Source organism: Gopherus evgoodei, chromosome 9, assembly GCF_007399415.2.
Source record: "Gopherus evgoodei ecotype Sinaloan lineage chromosome 9, rGopEvg1_v1.p, whole genome shotgun sequence".
Taxonomy (NCBI): Eukaryota; Metazoa; Chordata; order Testudines; family Testudinidae; genus Gopherus; species Gopherus evgoodei.
Window position 1 is genome coordinate 93,269,481 of NC_044330.1, and position 12,980 is coordinate 93,282,460.

A 12,980-nucleotide genomic window follows, 5' to 3' on the forward strand; every position below is an offset into this window, starting at 1 on the left:
TTTCTTGGAAAATGCGCTATATATTGTGTTTTTATATATGGCTCTATCAATATAAATCAGATAATATAGATATGTTAATATAATAACATGCTCTTAAATATTTTGGCCCTGATACTGGTATGTGCTGCAATGACTTTATGTTGCATTGCAAGTGGAGAGTGGCCCACACATCAGCATTCCTGGCTACAGTAGAATAACCTATTGTAGAGGGAGGCGGTGGTGTATTGGTACTACACCACTGCCTACTGGTAGCCAGTATAAGGAAGTGGCTGGAACTTCCCTGCACCTTGGTAATTCCCAAATGTCTTCTTGGACTATTGGTAGCCTGCATCGATGGATGGCCTCTCACATTGCTTTGATTTCAACCATGGGCCTGGCCTAATTCACAGATGGCCCAGGATCAAGGGAGCTTAAAGACATTATTGTATTCTCCCATCCTAAGTTGTGCCAAGGATTTAGGTCCACTTATACATCACATGTACCTTTAAGTACATAAACAAAGATATGATCATACATTCATAATTATCAGGGATGTGTTGTTGCCTGACAACATGACACATTTGCTTAATTGTGTAAATGTCAAGTTTTGTTAATCCATGTAGATGGATTTTTTGAGAGAGCACACAAATAAAACTCTGGAGGAGAAAAAAATGCAGCAAAACAAGGTAGCGTCGTTGAATTTTCTTTAGCTATCCAGAGCCATATCTTTGCTTGTTGGATTCAGAAAATGTATCTAAAATAAGAGAGTAACAGCATCAGCTAATATATCTTGGGATTCTATAAGATAATAACTCCTAGCTCAAACAGAACTTACGGTATATACATGATATTGGCTAATAAATGTGACTAATAAAAGATTTTTAATTACATGCACTGTACTATTAAAAAGTTGTTTAGAAATGATGGAGAGTTTATCTGAACTGATGGAGAGTTTCCACTATCGAGGATTTCCTTATGGGAATTGAGGGGGGACAAACTTGGGTGGAACTTCCTCTTGGGGAGTAAAAGGAAGATGGATGTATGACCTCCTTGATTCTAGCAGCCTTTCTCTGTAGTCTTAGAGAGGCCCCTCAGTGGCTGCTCTGCATGGTAGTCCCAGTGGTATTCTGGCAGTAGAGCTGGGGGTGAGAGGCAGAGTTAATTACATCAGTGCTGCCAAACCTGCAGCCAGATCCTGTGTGAGAGCCATGTCCATTAGGGACAGGTTGACATAATTGGATTTTTTGCTGCTCGTGTAGCCTGTACTGCCTCAAGCGGGTACACAAGCTGCCTGATGCTGGCTGAAAGCTCTGTGGAGATAACCTGAGCCCTTTGGGAAAATTATGCACAGCAGTCTCGTTCTGGGTACATTTGCTATTAGTGCCCATTCTGTGGAACCAAGACCTCCCTCCTTCATCTGGCATGGTAGAGCAGTTTCAGAAGGCTGATTGAGAGAAGACCACATCCCAAATCTTGGACTTTGCAAATGGAAATTCAGGCTAATGATTTTGCATGTGGCTCTAGATTTATTTGAACAAGTCCTGGTGGTGAGGGAAGGGGAGCCAGGAACTTGGCGACTCTCATGGCACATTTCTTTGCTCAGCTTAGGGATTTCCATGTAGAAATCCTGTCATGAGTCAATGCCATTGCAGCAACATTAGTTCCTTCAGCATTCTCTCTACCGCTGTTACTGAGCACCTGCAAGTAATTCTAACAATAGCCGCATGTTTCCAGGGGAGCTGGGGGAGGCAAGCAGGACTGCTCTTCCTGTAGAATGATAAAATCGTAGTACTGGGAGGGAGCTCGAGAGGTCATCTAGTCCTGTCCCTTGCACTCTTGGCAGTAGTCCCTTGCTGTACAGACTTGGTGGCTTTCTTTGATGTGAATCCCCTGGATTTATGGGGTTGGGAGCTTTCATACACTATCAACCGGTGGAGGAGATTCTTCCAAGAAAACTCTGCAGTGAAAATCTCCTTGGCACTTTCTTGCAAGTTTTTCTGCAAGAGGTGTCAATCTGGCCCAAGGTGACATGCTGTTGAACTGATAAATTATTTCATTTATTTGAATAATATCAACAATTTTATGAAGCTTTTGAATTATCACCTCTGGGAAAAAAAGCAATAAAACTTGTCTTCCCTGAGAAACATATTCTTGTTCTAAAGGCATGAACTATAAAAAGCATTTTATCCTTGTTCTCAAGACAAGGATTGTTTTCTTGGTTTTTCAAAGTCTATTTATCCCGTCTCATCCAGAACTATAATAGAAACTCACTGGCAATTCTGTATCTGTGATTGGATTCCAGAGAGGACACAGTCATGGTTTTAAAACTCAACATGGGCCCAACCCCAGTGACCTTTGAACAATGAAGGGTTAGAAAACTAGACCCAAAAGCTGTAGTTTTGAACCATTTCTATGGCGGTTTACTGGTGTCCACCATTTTCACTTGGACAGCAGGCTTTGATGCACAGTCCTGTAAAACGGTGGCCTGCCGCATTAAGGGCCAGATGCCTCTGGCCAGCCAGCTCTCATCAATTGTCAGATCCAGCTGGGAGGAAAATAAGTGATTATAAATGTCAGTGAATTGTTCAGATAGTGACAGTTTCCTGCAGGAGTCCCTGAAGAAGAAAGATTCCAGGTGAGAAGCCCTGGATATTTTGGCTGAGTAGAAAACCCCATTGAGGGTTTTCCATTTATGAGTTTATGCTCCTTTGGGCAATAAATGGAGCCCAGAACCAAGGGTCAAAGACTGATTTGCTGTGGCTGAGAATTCCCCAGGCTGATGAGAAAGCCATTGTTTCACAGTTTCCGGGGTAGTATATTCTTGAAAATGGTGAATTAGTAATAGCTTAATAGGTGATGGGCCAGATTCTGTGCACCTTAGTCATGTGAGAAGCCTTTGCTGGGAAGCTTCCCATGAGTAATTCAAGCAGGAATTAGCCTCGTAACTCCAAAAGTAAAATCATGTTCCTTTTGTGTTCAAGCAGAGGTGCATGATATTCTCACAGCTTCTTCAGTCAGCATCATGTGACACATGGTTTGTTCTTCAGTAAAAATAACTGTTCAAGGTTTCAAGCTATCAATTTACACTTGATTTCTTGATTGATGCAATTGATGCTTCTCTCAGTTTCCTTAAACAAGTTTATTATTCTCATTTGACCTAGTCCCTGTTCTATCTACACTTAGGTTTTTTAATCTGAGTGATAGAGGAAGGCTTTCCAAATGGTTAGGGGGCTAATCTAGGACATGGGAGATGTGGGTTCAAGTCCCTGCTCTGCCACTGAGGCTGACAAGTTGAGGAGAAAAATTGTGCTACTTCCTCAAGCTCAGGGGTGAGGCACAATGTCTGAAACTGGGGTGAAATTGGAGTGAACTGAGAAGAGGTGGGGGACCAGGAAATAATGTACTGGAGCCCCTGATTTCTCTCAAGGGGCTTGTCTGCCACAGACATGTATGACCTTAGCCAAGCCACATGTCTATACTGTGCCTCAGTTCCCCACCTGTAAAACAGGGATAATATTTCCTTATCTCACAGGTGCACAGATGCTGTGCTAATGGGGGCCAACTAAATACCTGTAAATAATTATGGCCCAAATTCTGCCCTTATTTGAACTATATGCATTCCCATTCAGGATAATGAGTTTGAATGGGATGTGTTTAAAGTCAGAATCTGGCCATGTAATATATAGGCGTATAAGCTGAAAACTGTAAGCAATCAGTACAGTCTGTTTTACCCGTCAGTAATAATATAGGGCTTGATTCTGATCTTGCCAGTGTAAATTAGGAGTAACTTCACTGACCTCAGTGGAGTTACAATGGAGCAAACAGGACCAGAATCAAGCCCCAAAGTGTTTCCGATGACAACTGGAAAAATGTTTATAGTAAACTTTATGTCAGAATCATGTTTGTTTCTCTTTTATTAAAACAACAAAATAAAACAAACCTCTTTTCATTTAATTATACATAGCTGAACAGACATGCATAATTTTCTGCCCTTATTTTAGACTGGAATTTACAATCTTGATCTTTTAGGTTTTCTTGGGTCAGTGGTTATACCTGTCTGACAGAAACAAAGTGTCAAGTTCTATTTTAGATTGTCATGCTAAATATTACCAAGGAAAAATATCTTCACAGAAGAATCTTGCAATGTTTGGTTCATCCTTATAATTCTGATATTTGACAGATGTATATAAAATATGTATTTCTTCCTTAAAGGAAATATTGGGCCTAAGTTATACCTGGTTTTCAAACACATAGTTCAGGGCCATCACTTTTTTTTTCTTACAGTAGCACTGTAAGTTCTGAGTGAGATTTTCACAAGTGCTCTGCACTCTCTTCCCACTAATATGTCAGTGGAAGAAGACTAAGACCAACACCGAATGCTTATGAAAATTCCACTGTCCTACCACTGAACAGAATTCTAGTCTGTACTTTTTACCACTGATAAATATCTCATTGGAGCTATTCATGCATTGAAGAGGCACTGTTGTTTTTTTTCTAATACCATTCCAGATTCAACTGTCTTTTGGCCTGACTGTTGTTGACTTGTGACTTTACCTGCTATGCAGAGAGAGCTGTTTTTACGCCTGTCAATACACTGATTTTTGTAAGCGCCTTCAAAATGAGAGCTCAATACTTGTACTTAACTAAAAATTCTGAATATCTTGAGTTTTTTCTTACAAAACACAAAATCCAGAAATAAAACATGAATTTTCTTTGTTAAAGTCCTGTATCATGTTTACATGCCCATGTAGCTGAGGGCAGGGCAGAACCCTTCATTTCTTTTCTTTTTATCTATGTGGAAATCAAGCTTCCTTCCATCAATCCTGATAAAAGTTACTTCTCTACTGGCTTGTGTATACATCTTACTGACTTCTTCTAGAGTGTAGTTGGCCTGTGCTCCTGTGTAACAGAGCCCCCTCACCTAGTGGAGTTTAACCCATTGGGTAGCTAAAACTGACATTCTTCTTACCTTACCAGCTGCTCTTGTGCATGCCAAGGACTGTCTGCCAGAATCTGAAGTAGTATATATATGGTATTTCTAGCCTAATCTCATAAGAGGGACAATAGGTAGATAGTCCATTTGTAGAGTTTAAACATATGGCATTCATTAATCCAGGAAGTACAATTGTACAGTTAAACATTTAAACTAGAGAAAGTGAACAGGGATTCTATTGCTTGCTTGCATTCCTACTAGAAAATATTGCTACTAGAAAAATCTGTTATTCCTTTCACGACTCTTATGCTGTTCCTTAAAATAGGCTTTCATATTATGCTCAGAGTAGGATACTGAGATGTAGTGCACTCTTCACCATCTCTGTTGTGCTCTCTGTTACACCAACTTAGTTGTATGTAATTATCCTGAGAAAATGGGTCACTTCACACATCCAAAGGCTAGAAGTCAATTTCACACACTTCCCTATTTGAAACTCAGTAGAGTACTATCCATAGCAAAAGAACAGATAGTCATAAGGAAGATGATGATTGTAAGGAACAAGGTATCTTGGAGGTTTGTGCTCAAGTTCTTGACTTTAAATTCTGTTTCTGCCTTTTGAACTCTCTCTGAATGTGTAGCTAAAGTTCTTGGCCCCAGTTCTCTGCTACTTCATTCATCTGGGGGAGGACACACAAAGGTGGTTTAAAACAGTCTTTATGTTCTTTGTGTTCTCAGACAGTCAAGGCAACTACATGGATTTAGGGTGCTCTAATTTATGCTCTGGTTGCAGCAGCCTTTTTACTGCTATGTACCAGCGGAGAATAGCTTTAGTGCAGTGCACACCAGCCGTGCCCTCTCCATTCTCTGCACCAGCTGAGGAAACCTCTTACATGGGATTATCCCCTGGAGGCCAGTTCTGTACCCTTAGTAGTTCCTTTATTCCACAATTATGTTACAACAGCAATTTGGACCCCTTGACTTTAGGTCTTGTTGCGTCTTTTGAGAGGAGAGTCCTGTCTGTCTGTCTCTCTCTTGGCATGATCTGACCTCCAGCTGTTGACTTGCATTTCTGTTACTTCTAAATAAAGCTTCTTGATTTATGTGGTACATTAACCTGAGCACTGATGTTTGTGTTGTAGGATGTGCCTTTGTGTGCTACTGCCTTCTACTGATGTGTGATTAATCTATATTAGTTCCCTCTGCTAGTTCTCTTTAGTGGAATTCATTTGTGATTTCATCAGATACAGGCAAGTAGGCATCCAGACTTGCCTGCAACAATAATACTTTTTAGATAGTCTTACAAAACATGGAAGAAATCACAAGGACACTTTGAGTCCATCATTACTGGTAAATTCAACAAGCACTCAATTATAAAATGACATTAAATATATATTAAGGAATAAAACCTGTTAAATCCCAAGATCACAAATATAATTTTATTATTTTCAGGGTCCCTCAAGAGGGATGCCCACTGACTTTCTGAAGATGTTCTGAATGACTGTAAATCATCTTTAAGTGAAGAGAAGTTTCTGAATCAAATACATTGAGGTACCTTTATATTCACCTATACATACTGTAGAGCGGAGTTTTCAACCTTTTCATATAGGGGACACCTTCCCATCTATCCCAGACCCCCATCACATTTAGCAATATGGGACGTGCAGGCTGGTCCTGACCCCCATGAGGGTCACAAACCACAAGTTGAGATTCCTCACTGTAGAGTAATTGATTTTCAAATTGAAATGTATTGTATTCATTGATTTTAATGTATAGTTTAGTTTTGGATCCAAGAGAGAGAGAGACATAGGAATATTGCCATCTTGTTGAATGTATTAATGCAAGTAACTCCCTTTTATGCCAGTGGGAATTATGTATGAAAATCAGAATAAGTATATACCTTTTGTACTTGAAATAAGCCTTGACAATGATCCTTGGAGCAGGATAGGGAGAAGTAGTGTAGTAGCTGACATCTTAATTTGCACTGAATCTTTTCTTGATTTTTACTATTTTGGGTATGAAAATTAAACATTTTGGGCCAAATTATTCTTTATTTACACAGTGGCAACCCCACTGACACAAAGAGAGTTGAAAATATGGCACATGTATTTATTGGATTCTGTAAGGATACATATTTAACTAAATGCCCCAGAGAAAAAAAGCTTTTTCTGTAGCTAACAGGTTACAAGTGGTATTAAGAGAAGCCAAACTCTGTCGTAGAGCACTGAATGTGAAAGTTGTAAACAAATGGGTAAAAACTCTGATTGGATACACCACAAACTTAGACTTTAGTCTTTTGCTGGTGATGTGATTTGCCCAACACATGTTGAAGTCAGTTACTGATGAGACATGCAGATATATACTTTCAAAAAATGCGGAAGGTTTTAAAAAATAAAAAACGTACTGAATAGCCAGAAGAAAGTGCAGTCATACTTTCTCTTAATCCTCCAAAGAGCTAAGGACTGCAAACCTGAGGAGACAAGGCTGCATATCAAACGGTGTCAGTAACTCAGTCTGTTACCCATTCACTTATACATATAGCCCAATGAGGCTGTCTGTTCGCAGGACAGAAGTCAGGCATGATTTCTAAGAATGTGTTCGTAAATGTTTCAAGTGAATTTTATCTTTTTCTGTAACAAAGCTTTCCATTCAACATGAACCAGCATAACAGATATTTTAGTAATGCAACTTCATGTTCTTTATAAAAACAAATTGTTTCCAGCATACCTTTTGGGAAGTAATTAACTTCACTGGATAACTGCATGGTCTTATTACTATTACCCTTGTCCAGTCCAGCCCATTACCTCATATTATTTGCAATCATCACTTATTCAATCTAATCTTAAATTGGATTGTAAACTCTTTGGCATCGGACCCCAGGTTTTCCGATGTTTGTGTATAATTCCCAGCACAGTGGGATCCCAGTCATGATTGTGGTCCCTAGAAGTTACCTTAATATGGAAGATAAATAATAATAATCATAATTATGTATTGAGATTTAGATTTAAATATGTAAACATATTCTTTATAGAAAGGATGATATACTACTATAATATGGATTCACAGGGAAAGCATTTCTGTTTTTTGAATTTTTTTAAATCATCATTAGCAATGGAACTTCACAGTAACTCTTCAAATCACCATTTAAATGTAGTTGGCTCTCAAACCCCAAATATGTATATTTTTGTTTTAACACTGAAATAATTAAGTATCTAGTACCCGCATGTCTGAGTTTTGGCTTCCATTAAAAAATTTGAGCCAAGTTTTTTGACAAATAAACTGTAGACTAAATTAGGTTAGTAAATTATAAAAACTTTTAACCTTTATCTTCACTTTTTTCCCATGCACAACATATTTTTATGAATGATTTTATGATGAGACACTGTTATTCTTCCTACTGAAAAGATGAGGGCACCATGTGTGGTATCCATTACTTCAAAGAAACTAACCATAATGGGAAGAGAAAAAATATATATGAATTGCCCTGGTTTCTTTTTCCTGATGAAATGTCTCCCTTTGTATTCATAACAGTAAGATAGCCATATTGCTTTGTGTTACCTATTTGACAGGCAGCATTGCAGCATGATGTTGGTTGGGTGGGAATGGAGAAAAACAATGAAAATGATTTTTTTTAAAAGAATGAATTAGCCTAGCTTTCTATTATATAAAGACCAGTTCTCCCCTATCTTCATAGTATGTATGTCAAACTTACTAGCTGTGTGGCTTAACTTTCAAAGGGCCAAATGAATTTTGAAAACAGGTAAGTTTTGCAGTAGATCATAAACATATGAGTTATTAAATCATGCATGCTTTAAGAATAGAAATTCAGACTTAAGCAGATGTTTAGAGAAACATCCAGAAGTAGTTGTGCCAATGGTCAGTTGTAGCTGAAAGTATGCATTAACCTCAGCAAACAATAAGCAATTTGTCCATGTACAGTGCTCAATGTTAAAAAGGTGTAACTTACCGACATCTACCTCAGGGGTCGGCAGCCTTTCAGAAGTGGTGTGCTGAGTCTTCATTTATTCACTCTGATTTAAGGTTTCGTGTGCCAGTCATACATTTTAACATTTTTAGAAGGTCTCTCTAAGTCTATAATATATAACTAAACTATTGTTGTTTGTAAAGTAAATAAGGTTTTTAAAGTGTTTAAGAAGCTTCATTTAAAATTAATTTAAAATGCAGAGCCCCCCGGACCGGTGGCCAGGACCCAGGCAGTGTGAGTGCCACTGAAAATCAGCTTGTGTGCTGCTTTTGGCACCCGTGCCATAGGTTGCCTACCCCGATCTACCTTCTTGAGGTATTGAGTTACTGCCATACTTCCCTATATTTTGTCTTGTCTTAGCTGCCAGGGAATGGTTTGTAGAATGCAAGATCTTCAGAGCTGGAACCATATTTTCTTTTATGTTTCTGCAGCACCTAGCACATTATGGGCTCTACCAAAAACAAAGTAATATTTGTGTTAACTGCATTAATAAATGGTGTTTTCCATGATGATTCCTATAGTTATCAAAGGCAAATCCCAGCATTAATTTCGTACAGCATTGCCAGTACAACAGCATATTCTTGAGGATATATTGGAGTACTGAAACTTATAAGTATTAAGAATAAAGTTAGTTAAAGCACTGGGCGGGGATGAGTTACGTCTATACTTCATACAGGGTATTAGGAATAAAACAGCTGTGCCATTATGATTTTTAAAACATCTTTTGATGCAAGAGTGCCAAGTAACTAGAAATTAGTGAATTTAGTTACAGCTGTTAAAAAGAAAGGTTATAAGAAACAGGTTAAAAATTAGACCTGTAAATATAACATTTTACAGTATGTTAGCAAAAAAAGAGAGAGAAATTATGTTTATGGTTGGCAGAAGGATGCTTTTGGAAAATTACAACTTAAAAGGTATGAGTCAGCAAGGATTTGTGAAAGAGAAAATCATATCATGAAAATGTGATTACTTGTAAAATAAAATAAAATTCAGTCTTCATAAAGGAAAAATTTGAAATTTAATGTATCTGGATTTTAAGAAAGCTTTTACTAAAGTTTCACACAACGGATTCTTGTAGAAGTTCTTTGTTCTTTGGAATCCGATGAGTAGTAGAGTCTTTTAGTTTTCTGTATTGGAACCATTACTCTTTAACATTTTAATTATTGATTTAGGTAAAGTTACAACATGTAGGATAATAAATATTGCAAAAGATACTCAACGAGGGAGGGTGGTTAACCTGCAGCAGGATGTCGGGGTTTTACAGTGTAATCTTGATAGACTGGGTGCCTGGGCTGAGAAGTAGAATATGAAATGTAATGGATACACATGTTAAGTGATGCTCTTCAGTAGGAATATCCCACAAATTAAGCATTGTTTTAAATAATAATTGAATTAATTCATAGGGAAGAGGAAAGAGAGCTGTGTGTATTTATTGTTAGGGTCAGCATTAAAATTCCCAGTCCAATATGTAACAGCAGTAAAGAAGACTAAATTATCCAGATGGACATCTAATATAAGTACAAACCTATTGTGTCATCGCTGTATAAAGTAACTGTTAAGCCAGATTTCCCAGTTTTGGTCATCTAATTTGAAAGCAAGTATGTAAATGATTGGGAATACACTTAAGATGATAAAATAGAATGGAGGGGCTTACAGTGAGAGAGGCTGCTAAAGCTGGCAATAGTGGGTCTCTAAAGAAGACCACTGAGAAATGTGTATCAAAGTGAAGGGTGATACTCTGGTCTATAATGAAAATGTGGGTAAGCCTCCAGTTGCATAGGTATTCAGTAGAAGGGCTACACCTTAACTGCTTGAGAGATGGAGGTACGAGAATGTCTTTGGGAGACAGTTGGGAAGTCTTTCTATTTATTGTCTAGTCATATTAATTCATTTGATGTTTTTGTTGTAAATTTCTCCTTGAAAGTCTCAAAAATGAATCTTCGGGAACAGAACTTGCTGATTCAGGCTCTCATCCTACAAATAATTATGCACATGCTTAACTTTATGTATGTGAGTTGTCCCACTAAACTCAATGGCACAACTCATCTCTAAAGGTAATCATGCATAAATGTACGCAGAATCAGATTCCATTGTTGGAAATAGCTGATAACCCTTTATGAGGCCCAGAGGGAATTTCTCCTGCTTTTTCCCTAGTTTGGATATGGGGGGTAGGAGGGAATGGGAAACAGAGGTGGCAGTGGTTGGTTTGTTTCTGTAGAAGTGTTTTTACCCTCTTCTAGCATTTTTTTATCTTACAAATTTTTAAAAATAAATAGCATAGGGATGGCAGAGTTACCATCAAACTATTTCACTCATAGCAGTGTTTATAGACATGTAGGCAGATGGGATTATTTTGTCCACTTAATCCAGCTCTAAAAGTCTGACCTAAATTCCTCTGGGTGGAATAGATGTGTAGTGGGCAAAATACTTATAGGCAGGTAGGCCAAGTATCTTAGTTCCAGGCAAAGTATAGTGACATTTACTTTGGTATACCAAATTTGTTATTTCTAATTATAGGCATTCAGTAGAGTTTCAAGTGTCGTTCTTGCCAAAATATTTATTCCCCCCTAAACTATGTGAATAGATAATCCTTGCATTTCTTTAGAAAATATACCTGGAAGTTTTGTTTAATTATTCATCTCTGTTGTCTCATTCCTGCAAAGGAACAGTCAATGTAGATGCAGTAGATGCCCAGGGCACCAGCGTTAGAGGATTTTGCCTTGCAATACCTTGGAAGGGGACAGCACTCATGCCTTATGGTCATAGCTACTCTCCTGGCTCTATAAGATGGCACCATCCCAGCCCCCTCAGTTTCTTCTTACTACCCGTGGCTGCAGTCAGAGCTCTGTGTGGTTCTTAACCTCACAATTCCTCAAAATCCTCTAACATGTTGTTCTAGTTGTATATTGTTAGTTAATACACTTAGTATTAGCTTAGTTAAGTGTTTTTTCCTGGGGATGCCCTCACCATGGTTTAAACATTGTCTGTCGTATGGAGTGGGCTATCCCCAACAATGACCTTCACACAAGCTGCTTACTCTTCTTAAGTGAGGCCCACATCAAAGATCAATGTTTGATTTGCAAATCATTTACAAAACAGCAGACTAAGGTGGCTAGAGACCTTTGCCTGAATCAGCAACAGGAGGTACCAAGGCCTACGTCAAATCGGAGGTCACTCTCAACCTCATTGGGTGGTGTTGGCTTATGCTATGCAGCTACCGCCACCTCTCCAAAGAGAAACAGAAGGCGTTTTCTTTTGAGTGCGCCAGACAAAAGTTCTCATAAGACCAATCATGACCACTCCAGGCCTTGTGGAGGCTCTTCCTCTTCAAGAAAAAGTATGGCTGCTGCCATCACACGGAACGGAGCAGTTCCTTCCAACTGCTCCTCAGTACCGCATAGGGATGCCGAGAGACCCCATACTATTGATTCCTGTTCTTGCTCCGGGATATCTGTTGAGTCCAGCGCTGACAAGGGCGATATTGGCACCAATGTCAGTGGCACATGAGACAACAGTGGCCCTCCTCTGTCTTGCCGTCCCAAGCTCTGCTTTGATTTGGGACTTTGTCAGGGCTATGGTATCCACAGCCTCACTGTCTAGACAGGCCAATGAACTTTTAAGTCTATTGGCATCACATCCTGCTGTTCCCTTGCCAGAGACTGTGGAAGTGAGCTTGGTGCCAGGACTGGCATAATGGATCTCCTCGGCAGCAGGAAACTCCTTGGCACTGCTGCATTCTGTACCACTGATGTTACTGTGGCAGCACTCCCCATCTTCCCAGTGGCGGCTTCGGTACCACTGCTGACTTTGGTACCAACAGAACACTGAAGTCAATTGAGGGGTACCACTTCCAGAGTCTGCAACAGTTCCTCCCAAAATTTGTGTCTAAAGTGGTATCTCAATTTCATTTGAACCAGGCAGGGTATTTGCATGTTTTTTTTTCCTATGCTGCTTTCACCCCTGGAGGAGCAGTGCCTTCACACATTAGACATTGGATGAAGTCTGACCTTCTACCTGGACAGGACTAAGCCCTTTTGGGCCTCACTTCATCTATGTTTGTCATATGCAGATCATATGAAGGGAAAG

At 39.1% G+C, this 12,980-nt stretch overlaps 1 protein-coding gene across 8 annotated transcripts in view; it reads left to right on the forward strand.

Moving 5' to 3' along the window:
- Positions 1-12,980, forward strand: part of TENM1 (teneurin transmembrane protein 1) — a 1,405,227-nt gene that overhangs the window by 783,659 nt on the left and 608,588 nt on the right. Inside the window, exon 1 of one of the 8 annotated variants that reach the window (XM_030575186.1) lies at positions 6,385-6,460. The exons of the other annotated variants lie outside the window; for them this stretch is intronic. The gene's annotated coding sequence lies outside the window, so the exon portion shown is untranslated. Of the gene's footprint in view, positions 1-6,384; positions 6,461-12,980 lie in introns of those variants that run through there. 8 annotated transcript variants of the gene reach the window in all.